Here is a 15,589-nt window from a genome sequence, read left to right as displayed (position 1 = left end):
TAATGTTGGTACACTATTATACATGTTTCCCAACAGCAGTATTTCATAGACTGTTATAACAAAGAGGCAAGCCAAGTCCTGTTAGGACATAGGATTACCTTGCAGTGGCCTGGGCTATCCACCATGGAGAAAATGAGTCAGGGTCACTTGAAGGCAGTAAAAGATTCTGATGAACAGTGATGGAGGCATAAAGGAAAAAAGCATTTTGGGAAGAGAAAAAGCCTAAGCAGAGTCACGAGATAGAGAAGTACAGGGTTGTTTTGATTATCTAATTCAAATAAGAGGGGAAGAGCTCCGGGAGTGAAATTTCATTGAGTGATAGGGAGTGAACAAGATAGTCTGGAGCTTAATGAGCCTTGGGACTGCCAGAAAATTATGCTTTGTAAGTAAATATACCCCCTGTCATGTTCAGGACCAGTACTGTTAAATACTGCTCAATACCTTTCTGTCCCTGAATTCAGATTATTTTCATAGTACCAAAAGTATGAAATATACATTTTAGTTGTCTACTCCAAAATGGTACTAGAAAATTCCAAAGAATCTAGATCTTAAAATATGTTCCAGGTGCACTGTTTTGCAAGTAAGCAATTACAATTCACTGTCCACTTCTAAAAGGTCAATAATTCAGATTGCTCTACACGATTCTAGACCCAACATCAAGCTGTCCACTGAAGTTTTACAAACCTGAAACCTTCTTTGCTAACTGGATAGGAATTTCATTCTAGCAGCAAATGCTAAAGTATTCTAGCAGCACTTTCCTCTATAAAACAGTAGTTTCAGAACATGTTAATGTTGGTGTGATGTAAAAAAGTATCTCTTCAGTAAATAAGTTTGGTAAACACTGGATGAAGGAAGGTTAATCAGATATCTTTGCTGTAGGAGTTATCAGAACCTTGGTAACGCTAATGAGAAATACAGTACTCAATGAGGAGGGAGATAATACCAATTGTTGAACCCATAGGAGTCTAGTGATACAAGTGTTGCAGAGAACTGCACATTTGAAAACTGCACCAGATGCATTTCTGCTTCCTCTTATTTTAAGTCTATCACACATTAAATGGAATGGCTTAACCAAAAGTCTATAAGGAAATAGAGGATTTCTCCAAAACAATTTGATTTCTGCATGCCTGTGGTTATTGTAATATCACCTTCTTCAATTAATTCTATTGGAAAATTTTCTCTCCTTGAGAAAATATCTCTGGTTTTAAAGTGCAAATTAGTGGGGGGGGGTGGAAATCATGAACATATATGCCCTCTTCTGCTAACTTCTCTGAGGGGAAGGTTAATTTGTTAATAAGAAATGTGAATTTTATTAATCTTATAACATGGTTAAATCACTGGCAATGATCGTGTAAATGATGATGTAGACACTAAGATAGAATAGAAAATTCTACTGCAATAGAAAATCAAAGGGGCGCCTGGGTGGCTCAGTCGGTTAAGCGTCCGACTTCAGCTCAGGTCACGATCTCGCGGTCCGCGAGTTCGAGCCCCGCATCGGGCTCTGGGCTGATGGCTCAGAGCCTGGAGCTTGCTTCCGATTCTGTGTCTCCCTCTCTCTCTGCCCCTCCCCCGTTCATGCTGTGTCTCTCTCTGTCTCAAAAATAAATAAACGTTAAAAAAATTTTTTTTAAAAAGAAAATCAAAGAAGCTAGATACACTTCCAAAAATTAATGTGTAAGAAGGGAGTAGCAGTTTGAAAATCTCTGTGTACTTCACAGATCTCTAGGTCCTGCTACAAGCCAGCAACAACATGGTACATCCATAAAATATGGCTATGTTATGTCATGGCTTGGAATTGGTTTGTATTTACAGGCATTTGGATCTAAAAGAGAGTAGCAATTTCTATGCGATCTTACGATGGTTCTGTAGCTTGAAAAGTGAAAGCATATGTAAATACCCAACACTAGGGTCTGGATCAGCAGAAAGGACGACACGTTATTACTCTGTCAAACTTCATTTCACAATGCCAATGTGTAGTCATCTGGGTGCTTCACAGAGATGCTCTTATTTTGTGATTGTAGTAGGGACTAAGGCAAAAGCTACTTATCTATCTGCCACTATATATATATTTTTAAAAAATTTTTAATTTTAATTTTTATTTTTGAGAGACAAAGAGAGACAGCATGAGTGGGAGAGGGACAGAGAGGGAGAGAGACCCAGAATATGAAGCAGGCTCCAGGCTCCGAGCTGTCAGCACAGAGCCTGACGCGGGGCTCGAACTCACAAGCTGTGAGATCATGATTTGAGCTGATGTCGGACACTCAACCGACTGAACCACTCAGGTATCCCCCCCTTTTTTTTGATGGGTGGCAGAGGGGGCAGAGGGACAGAGGGAGACTCTCAAACAGACTCCATGCTTAGCATAGAACCTGACACAGGGCTCAATCCCATCACCTTGGGATCATAACCTGAGCCAAAATCAAGAGTCGGGCTCTCAACCAACTGAAGCACCCAGGCGCCTCTGCTATTATATTTCTTTTCTTTTCTTTTTATTTTTTTTTTAATGTTTATTTAGTTCTGAGACAGAGAGACACAGAGCATGAGTGGGGGAGGGGCAGAGAGAGAGGGAGACACAGAATCTGAAGCAGGCTCCAGGCTCCGAGCTGTCAGCACAGAGCCTGACCTGAGCCAAAGTCGGTCGCTCAACCGACTGAGCCACCCAGGCACTCCTTTATATATCTTCATCATACTATGTTAGCTAAGGATTTTTGGCACTTTCATCAGGCTATTTACAGAATCATAATTATTTTTGGTTCACAGCACTCTCAATTAAATATTAACATTATCCCTTCTCATGTATATGATCAGAATTGCCAAACATACGCGAAACATTATATACTCTTCAAAAAAGGCATGAGGTGTGTTTTAATACAATTTGTTTGTTTGTTTGTTTTAGGAGTTTATCAGTTGTAAAACAAACAAACAAACAAAAACTCCAAAGGACAAAAAAAAAAAAAAAAAAGAAAACACCACACACACAAACAAAACAAAACAAAGAAACAAAAATACCAGCCCTTTGCTAATAGATTTCTATAATCAGGTACTCCCACACAAACAGTAATTTACTTAGTTGGGATAGTTCCATCTCTCCAGAAAGTGAAATGTTTTCAGAATATCTTGGTGTTGAGGCAAATTTAATTGTTTTTCCTAATGACAAGTGAAGTTTGATCATCTCACCCCAACTCTCCAGGTTGCTATTACATTTTTTTCCACCATTTTGGTTCATCTTCACTTTCGACTATACCAAGCAAACTCACACACAAGAAATATTTGCCACGGTCTCTAGAAAAAGCTTTCAGTAGAAGTTTTATGGTTGGAGTGAAATAGCATTTTGTTTTAAAATACTGGAATTTTTAGATATAAGACGACATTACCTAGAATATAGAAATAAGATGTTTGCTAAGTTTGCGAAGTTAGTCCTTTCTCCTTAAGCAAGGAGTGTTTGCTTCTTGCCCCCTCCTTCCCTACCTTGAAAGCTAAGTGCAAGCCTTGTGTGAACAGCCACTTGTAGTAAAGAAAATAGCCTTCTGTTTCTCTTCCCTGGAATGTTCTCCCAGATACACATGGCTAGCCCCTCACACTTTCCAGATTTTTACTCAAGCGTTACCTCCTCAGTGAAGCCCTCACTGGCTAACCTATCTACAATTTTTATCCTCCTCCTAACATTTCTTTCTCCCCCCCTCCCAGTGTTTTTTTCTTTTAGTTTTTATTTAAATTACAGTTAGTTAACACACAGTGTTAAGATTAGTTTCAGGTATAGGGGCTCCTGGGTGGCTCAGTCAGTTAAGGGTCCGACTTCGGCTCAGGTCATGATCTCACAGTTCGTTGGTTCAAGCCCTCCATCAGGCTATGTGCTGACAGCTCAGAACCTGGAGCCTGCTTCCGATTCCACCTCTCCCTCTCTCTCTGCCCCTCCCCTGCTTGCAGTCTGCCTCTCTCTGTAGAAGAATAAATAAACATTAAAATAATGTTTTTAAAGATTAGTTTCAGGTGTAAAATACAGTGATTCAACACTTCCATACAACATCCAGTGCTCATCATAAGTGCACATCTTAATCCCCATCACCTGTTTTACCCATCCCCCTACCACCTCTGGTAGCCATCAGTTTGTTCTCTATGGTTTGGAGTCTGTTTCTTGGTTTGCCTTTCTCTCTCGTTCTCTTTCCCTTTTGCTCATTCATTTTGTTTTTAATTCATTCCATGAATGAAATTATACAGTATTTGTCTTTCTCTGACTTATTTCACTTAGCAAAATATTCTTTACCTCTATCCACATCATTGCAAGTGGCAAGAGTAATATTCCATTGTGTGTGTGTGTGTGTGTGTGTGTGTGTGTATCACTCTTCTTTACCCATTCATTAATCCATGGCTTTTGGGCTGTTTCCATAGTTTGGCTATTGTAGATAATGCTGCTATAAACATTAAGGTGCATTTATCCCTTTGGATTAGTGTTTTTTGTATATTTTGGGTAAATACCTAGCAGTGCAATTGCTGGATCATATGGCAGTTCTATGTTTAACTTTTTGAGGAACCTCCATACTGTTTTCCAGAGTGGCTGCACTGTTTCCCACCAACAGTGCAAAAATGTTCCCCTTTCTCCACATCCTTGTCAGCACCTGTTGTTTCTTGTGTTGTTGATTTTAGCCATTCTGACAGATATGAGGTGATATCTCATTGTAGTTTTGATTTGTGTTTCTCTGATAATGAGTGATATTGAGCATGTTTTCATGCGTCTGTTGACCATCTATATGGCTTCTTTGGAAAAATGTCTATTCATGTCTTCTGCCCATTTTAATTGGATTATTCATTTTGGGGGTGTTGAGTTTTAGAAATTCTTTACATATTTTGGATAGTGACCCTTTATCAGATATGTCATTTGCAAATATCTTTTCCCATTCAATCGGTTGACTTTTAGTCTTGTTGATTGTTTCCTTCACTGTGCAGAAGCTTTTTGTTTTGATGAAGTCCCAATAGTTTATATTTGCTTCTGGTTCCCTTGCCTCCAGAGACATATCTAGAAAGAGGTTACTGCCTATGTTCTCTTCTAGGAATTTAATGGTTTTATGCCATACATTTAAGTCTTTAATCCATTTTGAATTTATTTTTGTATATGGTGTAAAAAAGTGTTCCTGTTTCATTCTTTTGTATGATGCTGCCCAGTTTTCCCAATACCATTTGTTGAAGAGACTGTCTTTTTCCCATTGGATATTCTTCCCTGCTGTGTCAAAAACTAATTGACCATATAGTTGCAGGTTCATTTCTGGGTTTTCTATTCTATCCTATTGATCTTTATGTCTATTTTTGTGCCAGTTCCATACTGTTTTGATTATTACATATTTGTAATATAACTTGAAATCTGGTATTGTGATGCCTACAGCTGTGCTTTTCCTTTTCTAGGTTGCTTTGGCTATTTGGGGCCTGTTGTGGTTCCATAAAAATTTTAGAATTGTTGTACTTCTGCGAAAAATGCTATTGGTATTTTGATAGGGATTGCATTAAATGTATGGATTGCTTTGAGTAATATACATATTTTAACAATGTCTGTTCTTTGATCCAAGAGCATGGAATGTCTTTTCATTTTTTTGTGTCGTCCTCAGTTTTTTCTTCATTGTTTTATAGTTTTCAGAGTACAGGTCTTTCACCTCTTTGGATATGTTTATTCCTAGGTATTTTATTGTTTGGGTGCAATTTAAATGGAATTTAATCCCTTCAATTCTCTTTCTGCTGCTTCACTACTGGTATATAGAAATACAACAAATTTCTGTTGACTTTATATCCTGTGACTTTACTGAATTTGTATCAATTCTAGCGATTTTTTGGTGGAGTTTTTCAGGTTTTTCTATGTAGAGTATCATGTTATCTGCAAATAGTGAAAGTTTTACTTCTTTCTTGTCAATCTGGATGCCTTTTCTTTTTGTTGTCTGATTGCTGAGGATAGACTCTTCCTAACATTTCTATACCCCCGTTTTCCTGCTTTATTTTTTCTCTTTATTATTTTCATTACTTAACACACAGTTATAGTCTACCTACTCATTGTTTATTACTCACTTCCATCACTAAGATGTAGACTCCACAATGACAGAGAATTTTGTCTTTTTGTTTTATTATTCATTGCCAGGACCCAGGACAGTATCTGACATAAAACAGATGCTCAATAAATTGAATAAATGAATCTCCACCATCATATGAAATCTCCTCTATGTACACAGGTAAGCTTTGTTAAACAAAACTATCTTCTCAAAACCCTTTATCAGTTCAATGACAAGGACCAAAAGCTGACAAAACAGATGATACAACATTAGGCAATCAATAAAATGTTATAATGTGATGAACAAATGTTTATGTCACATGAAAAAAACTTAAAAACAATTTAAAAAACAGTAAAAAAAAAGACAGATATTGGATGGAAATATTAACAGTCTATATCTTATCTATACTTCCCTAAATTTTACAAAACAGACTCTTTTTTTTTCCAACCTTACCTCTCTATAAGCCTCCACGGACACACTCAAGTTGGTTTGGTCTAGTCATTTCATCGTTTATCCAGATTACATATTAATTTGCTATCATTTCATGGCTCTTCTCTTTCCAACTTAGTTGTAAACTCTCAGAAGGCAAGATTATGTTTTAAACAACAGTGATCCTACTACACCTCACTCAGTAATAAATGTATGGCCAACTCTTATTACATATGTGTATACTGACTGGCTGGTTGATTCACACCCGGGATTGTGTATCGTATCTGCAGATACAGCATAGCCTCTGCCATCTTAAGGTCAGTTGGCTCTTTAGAGTAACACTACGGTAACAAGCAAAAAAAAAAAAAAAATAGCATAGCAGGCATTATTCTACATTCGCACGAAATTTTAGGGTATCATGAACAGCTCTAATTTAAAGGGCAAGAACAGCTCCATGTAAAGGGCACCTGGGTGGGTTAGTCATTTAAGCTTCCACTGTCGATTCTGGCTCAGGTCATGATCTCACTGTTCAGGAGACTGGCCTGCATCAGGCTCTGCAATGGCAGTGTGGAGTCTGCTTCGGATTCTCTTTTTCTAGCTCTCTCTCTGCCCCTCCCCACATGATCTCTCTCTCCCTCTCAAAATAAATAAGTAAATATTTAAAAAAAAGTTAAGAGTTACATTTACACAAGTGATACATATCTACAAGATGAAACGCACTCTCCTTTGAAATAATTTTCAAAGATATTTAAAATTTTTTATATATCACATGTAAAAAATTAGGAAAAATGATAGTCTACATTATTAATATTTGTTCAATGCCACAATGTATTTAATCAGAACCTCAGTGTCCAACATTTTGATTATTTCTAATTTTTTTATTATAATTAGGCCTGTAAAAAATGGACTTTAAGATAAATTTCTGTGTGATTGCCATGTTATAAAAAAAGAAATTCAGGGGCGCCTGGGTGGCGCAGTCGGTTAAGCGTCCGACTTCAGCCAGGTCACGATCTCGCGGTCCGTGAGTTCGAGCCCCGCGTCGGGCTCTGGGCTGATGGCTCAGAGCCTGGAGCCTGTTTCCGATTCTGTGTCTCCCTCTCTCTCTGCCCCTCCCCCGTTCATGCTATGTCTCTCTCTGTCCCAAAAATAAATAAAAAACGTTGAAAAAAAATTAAAAAAAAAAAAAAAGAAATTCAGATATTTTTACTTAAGAAACCTTTTAAAAAGATTATCAGTAATACCGTTTCAATCCATATTCTGAGGCTTGCTCAAAATTTGGAATTAAAATTTATAGATTAAAGATTATACTTGTTCAAGGGATTTTCATGATAGTGCCAAATGTGTGTGTGTGTGTGTGTGTGTGTGTGTGTGTGTGTTTTCATTTATAACTTTTTTTTTTTTTTTTTTTTTTTTTTTTTTTTGTGAGCTCCTTTCATTTCCAGGCGGGGACTTTCAGAAGACCAATGAGTCAGCACTTGGGATGTCTGTGGTACAGTTTAAACATGTGATTATATTAGAATCCTAAGGGCATTTTGATTTTTTATTGGGAATAAACATTCCTGCAGTGATTAAAGTACATGAAATATGATGCATTTTTCCACTAAGTGATAAGTAAACATTACCAGAGACATAAGCTTTTTCTTATGACAGAATTTGTGGTGAAGTTTAATCCTCAAATGGTGAGAACATATAGTTTCTTGAAATAATAATATTTAATGTAGTTGTCTCAGAATGGCCTTATAATGATCATAAAATGGCTGCCTTTTTTTCCCTTTCATACCAAAAGGTCTCTGTCGATTAAGTTCAAAATCTGAAGGGATTAACTTCTAAAAATCAACTCCTTAGAAAAAAGGTTTTGAGAAAAATCTGAATATTGTCCCAAAGCACAATATTCTGACAGCCAAAGAGAGAACCCAAGCTAAAACGGCAAGGGTATTTACCAGTAGCAAGAATTTTATACCAAAGTATAAAAGAGCCAGTAACATAAAGGTTACTTTTAAGCCATGACTAATTTAAGAAAAAGAGTTATGACAATTTAAAATATGTAAACCATCTTGAATGTTATTCAAGCAAATAAGGGTCAAGCATGTAGACATTTTAAGATTTTCAGATGCTCAGCATTTTTATTGGTGTGTTCAAAATGTTCTCTTTTTAATTAAGGAACTCAGTTTTAAAAGCTACTAGCAGAATGAGTGGAGCTATATTAAGTTTTACAACATTTAAAAATGTAATAGCCATACATATAATTTCTTTAATGCAATATTAATTTTATATTTTTAATAGATCATATTAAGATCAACTTTCAACATAAAAAAAATCAAGTCAAACAACAAAAATGTTAGTGTATCTAAAAAAGGCTTATTGAGAAACCGAGCAAGGAAAAATAAATTTCACATTAGTAGAATTCCTTGGGATTCTACTTGAAAAGTCAATAACTAAAACATAGAAAGAAAGAAGGAAAGAAGGAAGGAAGGGAAGAAGGAAGAAAGGGAAAAAAGAAAATAAGAGAAAAAAGAATTAAAATATAAGCCTCCATGTATCACTAATACGTATTATAAACAGTGTATCCCAGTCATAAAGTTTAGAAGTTTAAATAAACAGTGGAACTGTAAGGTACTCTGTAAAACAGTAACATGGCAAGGTACTTTGTGAAATCTTTATGGATGAATGATCACATGGAAGCAACCTGTGTCATAAACAGGAGAGGGTAAATTAGGGGAGGAAGCTGAAGTGAAAAGGGATGTCAAATTTTAGATCTTATGTTCAGATTCCAGAAAGAACAATAAATCTGCTCTAGATAAATCTGTTCTAATTCTAGGTGGGACACAATTTAGAGAAACTTGTTTGATGCCAAAAGTCCCTGTTTTTGTCCTGATCAGAAAGGTAGCACTTGTAAGCAAATACATTTTAAAACAAACTCAATAAAAGCAACTTTTAGCTGCATACCAGATACTTGCTGGAACAGAGGAGATAGTTTTCTTCGTGTATATTAATCCATCTGTTTTGGCAAAGGAGGAAAGCAGTTCCTTAAAAAGCAAATTATCTACTACTTGACATCTCTTCTTTTATTATGAAAAAGGGGTCCTTTATTAAAGTTAATATATTTCCAATAACTAGAAAACCTGTGGTGAATCACTACTCCCCAAAAAATACATTTAGTAAAGGTAAATTATAAATTTATCTTAAAAGGCACTTTATGAGCAAAGTATGGGCACAAATTACTATAAGTAACTTTTCTTTAGCCAGATGTCTTAAATTCTAGGGAGCCAAGGTCTTGAGTTGGGCATGGATGAATAAAAAGAATCTTCCCATTCACCACTGTTACACTATTCAGAGGTATCATCTTCAAAACATATTAAATTTTAATTTGCAATTATAAAAAGATGATTATTTCAATGTGAAAGAATTCTTCATAATTAGGGAAAATGGGTATTTGGGGAAGAGGCCAGCATTTGCAAACAATAAAATTGAGGATCTTCTCATGTTGACACAACATCAAAGCAACTAGCGTTTTGTTATGCTGGATGCCAGAGGTCCAAAAGCAGAAGTCAAAATGTCCTCATGAGATCACCTGGCATTTATTTCAATATCTCTTGTTTGAGACATGACAGCAATCAGGCACAAAGCACAGCAATGCATTCTACCTTATAAAAACCTCATCTTGTAATAATTGTTCTTTTTTAGGAGAAGTGTCCTTAGTTACATAAATGAGCATGATTTTGGAACAGAAAGGACTAACCACAAAGGATAGCCATGTCCTCTGGACTGACACAGGTTTCAAAATATTTAGAAACTAGAGGTTATTTGAAATACCTCTTCTCTTCAAATTGGCTTTACAATAAAAAACTTGGTTTAAAGTAATAGTTTTTAAAAAATGTTTATTTATTTATTTTGAGAGACAGAAAGAGAGAGAGTGGGGGAGGGGCAGAGAGAGAGCGCGCGCGAGAGAGAATCCCAAGCAGGCTCAGTATTGTGAGTGCGGAGGCCAATGCGAGGCTTGATTTCATGAACTCTGAGACGATGACCGGAGCCAAAACCAGAGTCGAATGCTTAACCCACTGAGCCACTCAGGTGTCCCACAGTAATAGTTTTAATTCATCAAATTTCTTGTCGCATTACTTAGTACAATACACTGAGTATAATTTATTAGATATCATCTGGGGCCTGATTATATCTACCACAGTGTCTGATCTGTATTAAGATATTATTTTTATTGTTATTTTATGACAGATGATTTAAATAAAATTTAAATAAAATTAAAAAGGTAAAATATGTAGTTAGGTTAGATTTGCAAAAAGTTAAACTAGCTGAAAATACATTTACATAGCCATGAATTATCCAGGCATTGAAGGCATTTACTTTCTGGTTATTTTCAAAGTAGTGTGGGATGACTTTTCATTTAAAATATAAAGGGTTTTTCCTTTAATTGTCAAGGCAGTTGATAAAGTATGCCTTCTCACATCTATTTTCACCTCTGCCCCATGGCACCAAGACCTGTTATGAAGAGTTAGAAAGCTCTGAAAAAGAGACAATTCTCTTTAAGTTGAACATAAATGGATTTTTTCCAGTAGCTAATAGGACTCAAAGACACCCAACAAACAAAAAATACAACTCATGTGCTTGAAGCAATCACACTCAGAGCAAATTTTTGCAAGTAATATATCAAATGCATCAACTATTTTATGCATGCAACCTTTTAGTTCAATGCAGATTACCATAGCACAAGGGTTGGCACTGAGCATAGAAAGAAGATCAAGTGGGGACACAGAAACAAGAAAGTTTCATACAGATATAGAAAATAGTGCCTTAAAAAGAAATCTCTCCCAGTTAAATGTTTCATCAATACCCTAGATGGAAGAATTAATAATAAACCTCAGGACCACACAGTGGTTCTGCAGCTTTGGATTTACTGCAGTTAAAGAATTTTCATATATGTTTAAATTAACTGTTTAGAAAACTTTAGATAACTTAGTCTGTAGAGTCTTTTTCCTCAATTAATTTTTTCTGTTTGTACCAAAACCCAACTGTGACATTTTTGGTACCATGGTTCAGATTCAGAATATTCAAAGTAAAAAATTTCCCTTACAGATGCTCATGGAGCCAATCATATTCCCAGATACATATACCACATGTTCTATCAAACCTTCTAATTTGGCAGTGTTTCAACATGTCTTTAATGCTCATCATCAAACAGTATCACCAAAAGCAGTTTTCATTAACAGAGTTGAGGAATTGAAGTACATCATTCTCTGGGATATAGGTGCTCAATAGCTTGATAAATAGAATCACCCTGAAAACAAATGGAAACCATAAAAGTGGCCTTCAGTGTGGTGCTTGGCAGTCATTCTGGTGTTGGGAACAGAGGTGGGCTCTTACCTCCACGTGCCCTTGGGCACAGGGCATGGTTACAGGGCCTGCCTGCCTGACCTTCCTTGAGCTGAGAGTGAGCCAAACCAAAACTCCCAACCATGGGCCCAGAGAGTGGTATTCAGAATCTGGGTCATTCATTTAGATGAAAAGAGCAAGTGTTAACCAAGTCTGAAAGTAGCATGATGTTGGAATGATCTAGAAAAGTCTGGATTTTTTGAAGTAAATTCTTCATGTTTCACATTGTTAATATCCTAAAAATTTGTTAAATGTTGAAAGAGTTATTATTATTTTCAGATCCTTTCAATAAGCAGACTTGTTTTAATACACACACACACACACACACATACACATGCATAAAGATAGAAAACATATACAGAACTATCAAAATCTGACAAGTATTTTATGAAAATAAGTCATTATTAAATAAGCTATCACTTTGTGCCTGTAGTGGGCAGACAACTCAGAAATGGGATAGAAGCCAAGAGAAACGAACATAAAAGTAATAGCTGAGGGAAAAAATGATGTTCTAGGAAAAGTATTTAAAATTAGTAGCAATCTGGAGTTGGAGGCCGGAGCACAGATGACTGCTCCGAGCTGCATTCATAAGGAAAGAATCTGGTGAACAGACACACACATCTAAAGGTAGAGCCTACAGGAAGGAATGTCTTCTTCAGGGTGCTGCCCTACCTCCTTTTCTCACACGTAGGAAGGAGTTATATTTAACTCCTTTCTGGAAAAAAAATCCTACAACTTTCCCAAGAGAGTTAATGGCTCTTGGTCAACATTTTTAAGAATTTGGGTCATGTGTCTAGATTGTAATTATTTATTTCTCTTTCTCCCAAACCAGAATGTGGGCTTTCTCAGGGTTGGTACAGTATTTTAGTCATCTTGGTATTTCTCAAGCCTAATAGCAGGACTTCTAGTATCCGTTTGGATCTTTCCTCTTTTTTTTTTTTTTTTTTTTTTTGGTCAGAAAGACATACATTTACTGTCTTTCCCTCAGTTTGTTTTTTTTTTAGGATTATATTATTTTTTTCTCAGATTTATTCCAATTATTTTAGGCTATATATGAATCATGTAGTATAAACATGTTCAAGGCTCCTTTACTCCTGAGCTCTTCCTAATAGGCGGGAAGAACCCACGCTCTACCTGTAAATTTTATTCCATTATTTCTAGACGCATTTACTGGTTCCTTGTTACAAGGTCTCTCCACGATTGGAATTGACATACTCATGCATCCGGAAATGGTTATTACAGTCTTTATCGTCTCTTGGCATTCTGAATCTTCCAACTTCTAGTTCTGAGATGACGCAAAATAAAACAGTATGGCAGAATCATTGCTAAACCTTCAAATCACCAGATAGAATAGTGCCACTCTCTCAATAACCGGAATGACATTGAGGTAAACGGGCAGGTTGTTATGGGCAACTCCGTCATTGAATCAAAAATGTTACCAAAGGTTAGCCTTTGGAAAGGGAGGCTAAAAATAGCTGCTAATCTAACAAAATGAAAGATGAATATATACTGTGTATTTTTGTGTACAGCATGTGTGTATTCACACACATACACAGTTGTATAAATTTTTGGTGTGTACACACACACATGCAGATACACATCATGAATATTTATATAAACAATCACAAACAGTGCTAACTAGTTAGCATTATGTTAGCAAGTGCTTCCCAAAGGAAAGCAAGACCATGCTGGAGAAAAGAAGGGACTGGAAGAAATTATTACATATAGTGCACAGTGTTAGGTCACTACTTGAAAGGACAAAGTAAGTCTAAGGCAGGGTAAAAAGGGAAATGGGATAAGACAAGGGACTGTTCTCTCTATAACATTAACAGTGTGCAAAAATGCCAAAAGCATAGGCAGGGCTTGGACTAATGGAGGAATTTTTTTTTTTTTTAATTCTGTATTCTTGACTCACAGATGGAGGAGAGGGTGAAGAGAAAGTGGTGAGAGGCTGTGGGGGCCCCTGACTGTTGATGCTGGACTGCTTCCTTCTTTTGGACACTGTGGCTTTCTCAGAGGTGGTGAAGGAGGAAAGCCACTAAAGAGCAGGAATGGAAAGCAGTCAAGTCCTGCAAACCCCGGACGCCTCAGATGTGGCGCTGGCAGGCCGCCATCTGTGGGCCCCGTGGTTGCGGCACCGGAGTGCCAGTCTTCATCCAAGAGCAAGCTCAGAAAGCTCATCTGGTGAGGCTATGACAGGGTGGCCGTGACATTCAGATGGCAACATCCTGAGGTTTCACTCAGGGGCATTAAATAAGGAGGGAAAAGTTCTTCCTCCCGTCTGTTTACCAAATTTTTTATACTCAAAATAACCAGTCTTGTCATCCTCAGAGCTAATGACTTAAGGCAGTGATAAACAAAGTGTCTGTTTGAAATTCAGAGTTTAGTCTCAACGGCCAGGGGGCAACCTTATTTAGCAGCACAAATTATGTCTAAATATGGAAAAAGACAGGTGGTCAGGGTAGGAAATTATACTGAAAGATCTTTTTCCTTGGGCTGACAGAACTGCTCTTCGCAAGTGAGAGAGAACTGGCCACGTATCAGAAAACGGTTGTTTCGGGAGACGACAGGTACACCGGAATGTTCTTTAGGACCAGGGAACATGGTCCAGTGTTCACTCCGTTAAGTTCTATTTTGAGTCTTTTGTTACTTTACATGACACAGATGTCCCAATAAAATAAAAATTTTAAATGTGAGTATAATCCTTGATGTTGGTTTGGCAATACTTGGTTCCACAGCACAGGCAGGCTGTGCTGCCCACAGCCAACACTTCTTATCAGAAGAACACATCGTCTACTCTCCTTAAGTCCTTTTTCACTCATCTATAAAGTGTGGACGATGATGATGCCAGCCACTGATGGCTGTTAGAAGACTCTGATGAGAATATGCAAAGGGAAGGATAAAATGTTATTCGGGGGGAGAATTTTATTCTGATAAAAGCGTTTGGAATGCCTAGTGAATAGTGACGGTAACTACAAAACTGTTATATGTACTTGGAGAAGAAGAAAAGTGAAAGATAATCTTGAGTCAAGCATTAAACAGAGGTAACACGCAACCCAAGAAATGTATGATTTAGTAATGTCTGCTATGGTGTGTACTGTTAGTGATAACTCTATATTCTGTAGATTCTATAGAGTATGAGATTCAAGCCTCGTGTCTATTTTAGAGATTAAAAAAAACGTAAGTTCTCAGACCTCAATTTTTATCTGGGGTTATGTTCTCACAGAAAGGTCTTAGGTTATGATTGGTTTGGTTGCCTGAAGTATATACTCAATACAACTGACAAAGAAGTGGTGGGGGGGGGGGGTGGGACTAGTGAGGATGTATGAGGACATCAGAGGCTGGGGTTCGTGGAATATGTTCACATTCTTCATTACAGGTAAGGTAGAACTCCAAACTGAGGACAGAAGACCAAAGGCCAGAGTTCAGAGGAAATTCTACTCCCAGAAAAAAGCCAGAAAGCAAATTACCATCAAAGACAAAGCTCTGAGTGCTCCCAGAGTTAGGAGCCACTCACCTGGCCCACAAAAGACAGATGGAGCTCATTTGGGAATCAGTATACCTTAAACTATACTTAGCCATAAAAATTATTAGCTAGATGGAAAACTTCCTTGATGCACATTAAATAGCATAAGATATTTTTCAGATATCTCTAACCCGTTATCTCATTGTCCTGCTTTATCCGAGTGATCGCACTAAACAGAGGAAATAAAAGGCCTTCACTTCATGCTATTAAATCCTGCATA

The 15,589-nt window shown here is 37.0% G+C and overlaps 1 long non-coding RNA gene across 2 annotated transcripts in view; it reads right to left on the bottom strand.

The window, feature by feature from the left end:
• Positions 1 to 15,589, bottom strand: part of LOC131512712 (uncharacterized) — a 478,301-nt gene that overhangs the window by 299,775 nt on the left and 162,937 nt on the right. The gene's annotated exons all lie outside the window — the stretch shown is intronic.

This window comes from Neofelis nebulosa, chromosome 5 (assembly GCF_028018385.1).
Source record: "Neofelis nebulosa isolate mNeoNeb1 chromosome 5, mNeoNeb1.pri, whole genome shotgun sequence".
In the NCBI taxonomy this organism is placed as follows: domain Eukaryota; kingdom Metazoa; phylum Chordata; class Mammalia; order Carnivora; family Felidae; genus Neofelis; species Neofelis nebulosa.
This window is presented reverse-complemented; position numbering and strand designations above follow the sequence as displayed.